Genomic DNA, 6419 nt, shown 5'->3' on the forward strand with positions numbered 1-6419 from the left:
TGTGCTCCTAATTGGCCTAGCTTTCAATTTTCTGAGTCTTTAGTTAGATCATAACAAAAAATTCAAAGTGGCTGACCGATCTCCAAGACGGTCTCGAAGACTTCGTGGTCTCTCGCCACCAAGTTTAGAGCCTTCTCCTAGAAGGCGCAGAGGCAATACTACTAGTGGGTTCCGTCCCACGCCGGGTGAGGCATCGGGGATTGATCCTCCTCTTGGGGGCATTAGCGGCCAAGCAAGGCCTGGCACTTCTGAACAAGAGAGGGACACTCCAGTCCTTTCTCGAGTTCTCTTTCAAGCGGAGAATAACATAGAGGTAGAAGAACTTTCGGAGTTGTTAGCAGCTCCAAATTCTCCACTACCATCTAGTCATCCAGACGTACTGCAATACGTTGGGACTCCGACGCATAGATCGTCAAGTCCAGGTTACGCTACGCGCTTACCATCGATGACCACTACTGGAAGCATGGCTTCTACGAGTGCTACGACTATGCAAACCCCAACATCGGTGCAAGGGGGAGGAACCATTTCCATCTCCTCTGCTTCCTTGTTCGGATCTTTTGCTAGCACATCTATAGTTGGGTCTACCTCCATTCCGTCCACGAGTGGAAATGCCCAAACCAATGCTTTTGGTACTGGATTCTTCCCATTTGGCACCCATTCACAGGGTATTCCATCGGTTCCATTTAGTGCCGCTACGTCCATGATGGGCGAATCGGCTTCATTCCAGGGTTTTCCTTTTGGAAGTGGTCATATACCACATTCCAACCCGACAGTAGGATCCATGCCTTTTTCTTCTGTGGGACAAAGCAGCAATCCTTTCCAAGGTTGGAATAACCCTGGGGTTAGTAGCGCGGGAACTGGGAATCCGTTTATGGGCCAACAAGGGAATAGGCCGTACTCCACGGTTAGTATGTTTCAAAGTATTCCTCCCCTTGTTTTGGCTTGGAATCCCTATCAGGGGTTGTCAACTCCCTACAATCCTTTAGGAGGAAACTTTGCTGGTTATGGAGGTTATATGGCCGGAGTTGGTCAAACTCCAAATTTTGCTGGACCACAAGGCTTGCCTTTTGGTTCTGCCGGTTCTACTGGTTACTTCGGGCAGCCTGGTGCCTCCCAAATTCCAGGACAATCTTTTCAGAGCTTTGGGAGTTCTACCCAGTCTGGGTGGAATCCCCAAGGTCCTCCTAGGCTTCCATTTCTGGCAACGTTAAACTTGCCAGATCTCACTAAGTTAACAAATGACCCAATCAAGTACAATCCAGCCTGGCCTCCGGTCCCAACCAAACTCCCTTCAGACATTCCAAAATTCGAAGGGAAGAGTGGTAAAGACCCAGGCGACCATGTAACCACATTCCATTTGTGGTGCTCATCTAACTCCCTTATCGATGACTTGATTAGGTTGAGACTCTTTCAGCGCACCTTGACTGGTAATGCGGCCAAATGGTATATAGAGTTGCCAGGGGGCAGCTTTACATCATTCGCTGACTTAGCTAATATTTTCTTAAATCACTTCCAGTTGCCTGTCCGCTATGATGCCGGAACTGAACTTCTGGCCACCTTTCGTCAGGATAAGGCAACCCACATTTCTAACCATATTCAGGAATGGAGACGGAGAAAGAGGCTCATTAAAGCCGAAATCCCTCCGGAGTACCGTCTCGAGTGGTTTTTGAAGTCTTTACAACCCGAGATCTTTAAGGATGTCTCCATGTCTGGGGTCTATTCTGAGGAGCAAGCCATTTTTAGGGCCCAGCAATTAGAATTGATCTACTCTCAGTTTGGGATCCTACAAAAGTACTTGCCAGATGCTCCTGGATCTAAGGTTGATGTAGCTAAGTCGAAGCCAGGTCCACACGCGGATGGTATCGTCGGGTCAGTAGACACAACTACCGTGAACTTGTTGAATCAATTGCAGCAGTTGTCCTTGCAAACTGCTTCTAACAACCAAGTCACATCGTCTAATCCCCCCGCTTCCCAAACTTCTTCAATAAATGCCATCCAATCTGATAACGCCAAAGGAAATCAAAATTCCAATGGGAAAAATAAAGGACGAGGTAAGAAAAAGAACCAGGATGGGAAGCCTGATGCAAATAAATCCGGCAACAACGCCAGTGGTGGTAGAAATGAGTCGGGAAAGAAAGTCAAGTTTCCCTGCAAGTTGTGCAGTGGAGACCATCTAACTCATCTCTGCCCTAAGATTGAAGATGCTCAACGCTTGTTAGGACAGCAAGGGACTTCTAGTTCTCAAGCTATGTTAACCAACCCATTTCCCCAAGGGCAACAACTTCTTGCTGGCGCGAGTTCGAACTCTGGAACCTCCGCTGGGGGCAACCAGGAAGGGGAAAAATCGTCAAATGTTTTCATGATGGGTTCTAATGTCCATGTGGCTACTCGGTCACATGATTATGGTGAAGTCGAAACTTCCAAGGACAAGACTGTTCCCGGAAGTACTGACCTTCATATTGAGTGACCCCCTGTCGAGACTATACCACGGATACCGAAAGGTTCCGCTAAACGCGCGACGATTAATCCTAATGCTAGGGCCGCCCAGAATTACTCCATTGTGGAGGATCTGGCTCAGAGTCCGTGCGCCATGTCCGCTTTAGAGGTTCTCCAGTCGTGTCCGGCTCAGAGAAGTGCTTTACTCTCCATAATTGGAGCAGTCGATCCAGCTAACTCTTTAGTGCTCACTTTTGACATGTTAAATGTCAAAAAGCGACTCCCTCATCATATGGCTTTCCAAATAAAGTCTACATACCGAAAAATCAATATTTTTCGCACCGTGATAGATGAAGGAGCTTCCACATGCGTTATGTCGATGTCATGTTGGAAGGCTATTGGATCACCCTCGGCTGTTCCTTCACCCACCATTTTGACTGCATTTGATGGTCATTCTCATAAGCCGCATGGGATTATCCCGGCCTTTCCTATATGTGTTGGGGGAAAGGTCGTCAATATTGAAGTAGAGGTCGTAGACGCTAACCTAGACTATAATCTCCTATTAGGAAGGAACTGGGTATACGAGATGGATGTCGTCGTTTCGACTCTGTTTCGTGTCATTTGCTTTCCTCATGAGGGGAAAATCGTTAAGGTTGATCAATTGGACTATTGTCCAGTTGATCCTCAAGCAAGCTCTGACTCTACTATCCCTTTAGTGGATAACCCTCGCCCGCCAACTGAGAATTTAGGAGTAGGGATGTATTCCTCATTGATGGGTACATTTGATCTTCCCTCTCCTTTCGCTAAAATCAATGCTATTTCATCATCTAAGGAGTCTCCTCAAGAAGAGTTCTTTCGAACTCGTTATTTTTCAGACCCTTGGACCTTGCCTTCACCTACGACCACATTAGTTGAAGGACAAGTGAATGGAATGGCATTCCCTATATCTGCAGCTGAGCTTAGATATCAGTCTATCGTAGACTCTGCAGACAACCACTCTACTCCTTTTTCTGAAGAGGAGTTAGATGGTCATGTGGCCTCGGCTTGGAGCCTTGATTCTACCTCTGCTTTGGACTGCTTAGATTCGGTTCTACCTTCTGAAGAAGCAATCCTTGAAGTAATGATGGGTATAGATCGACCTTGGGAAGACTTACACCATCATTCATGCTTTTTTCCTCTATTGTAGGAAATAGAATCTAGATTCTCCGAGCTCTTCACTAGTGATGTTTGTAGGGTGTCAAACGCTTTGGCTCCAGCACACATTCTTGCCGAAGGTAATATGTCGGTAATTTCAAAAACGATACCTATAAACATCTCTAGGGACCCTAACGTCATCGAGAATATCTTCATCGGAATTGAGTGTTCCCCTGAAGAAATTCAAATCTACACTGACCTTTTTAAGGAATATCGTGATGTATTTGCTTGGTCTTATGAGGAAATGCCTGGCATTGATCCTTCTATTGTTCAACATGAGATCAAGACGTATGAAAACGCGAAACCGGTTTGTCAAAGGCTTCAACTGGTTAACCCTAGGAAAGCAGCTGCTATCAAAGCTGAAGTTGAGAAGCTGCTAAGGGCGGGTTTTATATACCCTGTTCCTTTTACTGACTGGGTTTCTAATCCAGTCCCTGTGGACAAAAAGCAAGGAACAATCCGAGTATGCATCGATTTTAGGGACCTAAACAAGGCTTGTCCGAAAGATAATTACCCCACGCCATTCATTGATCAGATTATCGACGAGTGTGCGGGTAATGAAATTTTTTCCTGCATGGATGGTTTTTCGGGTTATAATCAAATCTCTATCCGTCCTGAAGATCAACATAAGATATCTTTTATATGTCCCTGGGGTACCTTTGCATATAGAAAGATTCCTTTTGGTCTTAAAAATGTTGGAGCCACTTTTCAGCGGGCTATGTCATATGCTTTCCACAACATCAAACATGTCATCGAGGCATACTTGGATGATCTCGCTACTCGTTCTCGAAAGAGAACTGATCATCCTAGTCATCTTCGATTGGTTTTTGAACGTTGTCGTTTTTATAAAATCCAGTTGAATCCCAACAAGTGCGTTTTCGCGGTTACATCTGGTCGGTTGGTAGGGTTCATTGTGTCTAATGAAGGGATTCGGGTTGATCCCTTCAAGTTTGAGGCAATAGTTTAGTTGCCTCCCCCGTCCTCAATTCGATAACTTCAAAGTCTTCAAGGGAAGGCTAATTTCTTAAGACGATTTATAGCAAACTATGTCGAGATCACTAAAGGGTTCATGCGTTTGCTACGAAAGGGAGTTCCATTTGTATGGGATGACTTTGCGCAGCGGTCGTTTGATGCTTTGAAAAAGGCATTAGTCTCTGCCCCGCTTTTGAGTCCACCGGATTATGGTAGAGACTTCCTTTTATATCTCGCTGTAGTAGAATCAACCATTAGTATGGTTCTCGTTCAGGAAGATGATGCTCTCGCCGAGCACGTGATTTATTATTTGAGCCGAGGCTTAATAGGTCCTGAACTCCGCTATTCTCCGCTTGAGAAGTTGGCCTTGGCAGCTGTTCACGCTGTCCAGAGGCTCCGTCATTATATTTTGCTACGCAAAACTTTTGTCTTAGCGGCAGCCAATCCATTTCAATTTGTCCTCAGTAGGCGAGTGATTGGGGGCAAATATAATAGATGGATAGTCATTTTGCAAGAATTCGATCTCGAGTTCTTGTCTGCCAAATCTAAGAAATTCATGGTTTTCGCGGAGCTAATTTCTGAGCTTCCTTGTGGAGAGGATACTGTTTATAAGGAAAGTTTTCCTGACAAACATTTATTCCTCATCTCTTCACTTGATCCTTGGTATGGAGATATCATTGTCTATCTCCAGACTTCGAAGTTTCCCTCTACTTTCTCCAAGGATGAACATTGAAAATTACGTCACTTGGCTAAAAACTATGTTATCATTGGTGACACATTATATCATCGAGGGGTTGATTCAATCCTTCGGCGTTGTTTAACCTTAGAGGAAGCAGAGTCTGTGCTCAATGACTGCCACAGTGGAGCTTGTGGTGGTCATCTATCAGGGCTTGCTACAGCCCAGCGCATCTTACGTGCCGACTATTTTTGGCCTTCACTCTTTAAAGACTGTGTGGAAGCGGTCAAACGCTGTCACCCATGTCAAATTTTTACTCGGAAGATGCGCGTGCATCCAGCTCCCCTTTTTCCCGTTGTCACCGTCGGTCCCTTTACTAAGTGGGGTATTGATTTTACAACTTGTAATCCGCCTTCAGCGGCGAATCACAAGTACATTATCGTGGCTATAGACTACTTTATGAAGTGGGCTGAGGCCATGCCTACTTATAAGAACGATAGTGACACGGCAGCCTTGTTTCTTTTCAATCAGGTTATCTCAATATTCGATATCCCAAGAGAGATTGTCACTGACCATGGCAGTCATTTCCAGAATCAACTAATGTCCAAATTGGCTCTTAAATTAGGCTTCCGTCAGGAGCATTCGTCCCCTTATTATCCTCAGGCCAATGGACAGGTCGACGCAGTCAATAAAACTCTTAAGACGATACTCCAACGGACAATCGATAAAAATTGGTCCAATTGGCACATTATGTTGTATTCGGCTCTTTGGGCATACCGAACCTCCATCAGAACGGCTACTGGTTTTACTCCTTTTCAGTTGGTTTATGGGATGGAATCTATCTTTCCGGTCGAATGTGAAATTACATCTCTTAAGTTGGCGTTTGAGCTTCTTCCTGAGACTTCGAGTCTCGAAGAGCGCCTAGTTCACTTGGAACATCTCGATGAGCAGCGTCGAGATGCCGCCATGATGAATGAGGCCCATAAGAAAAGGGTTAAAACGCAGTATGATAAGTCTGTTCGTCCTTGAGTCTTTTCTGAAGGTGACCTTGTCCTGGTCTATGACCAAGATAAGGACGCCTTGGGGGCAGGAAAATTTAAGCCTATGTGGTACAGTCCTTTCATTATTAAACGAGTTTTAG

Source organism: Pinus tabuliformis, chromosome 3_2 (genome assembly GCF_031772625.1).
Source record: "Pinus tabuliformis cultivar Carrire ecotype Pingquan chromosome 3_2, CPIR1, whole genome shotgun sequence".
In the NCBI taxonomy this organism is placed as follows: domain Eukaryota; kingdom Viridiplantae; phylum Streptophyta; class Pinopsida; order Pinales; family Pinaceae; genus Pinus; species Pinus tabuliformis.